This window comes from Buceros rhinoceros, unplaced genomic scaffold (assembly GCF_000710305.1).
Source record: "Buceros rhinoceros silvestris isolate BGI_N320 unplaced genomic scaffold, ASM71030v1 scaffold13274, whole genome shotgun sequence".
Taxonomy (NCBI): domain Eukaryota; kingdom Metazoa; phylum Chordata; class Aves; order Bucerotiformes; family Bucerotidae; genus Buceros; species Buceros rhinoceros.
In genome coordinates, this window is record NW_010410108.1 from 1 (window position 1) to 602 (window position 602).

A 602-nucleotide genomic window follows, 5' to 3' on the forward strand; every position below is an offset into this window, starting at 1 on the left:
CTTCACATAAGGTACACATGCAGGACAAGACAATGGCAAGCAGCCCAGGCTGAATGGATTGAGGGCTCTGAGCATTCAAAATACTCATAACATGGTCTGCAAGTTTCTGACAGTCTCGAAGTGACAAAGAGATGTTTAACTTCGAGAAGAAAGCCTAGACTTGTTTGCAGAGGAAAAAGCCTAGAAGACAGCTGTACTTCCAACCTCCCCACCAGCATCTAGTTGTAACATAGCTCAATAGGTAAGATACAGGTATCTACATTCAAACACTTATTTTAGCATAGAACTGGGAAAATAGAAACAATCCACTTTTTAACCACTGGCTCAAGTACACAAGCTCTGAGCACGTCCATGTGGGTCCAACAGTCATGAAACTCCAGCAGCAACAGAGCTCCTTGCTGGTCCATTCCTGTCCCTTGCAAGTTTGACACACAGATGAGCAGAGCTGCTGTATGACTTGCCACAAGCTATGTACCCCAAACCCCACCACAGGCTTCAAAGCTAGTGTGCATGGGGAAGGAGGCAGAAGGACCTCACACTCTTGTGAGAAATGAAAGGAAGCCTTGAGGCTTCTGACATCAGAAGGGCAGCACTGAAGGCAG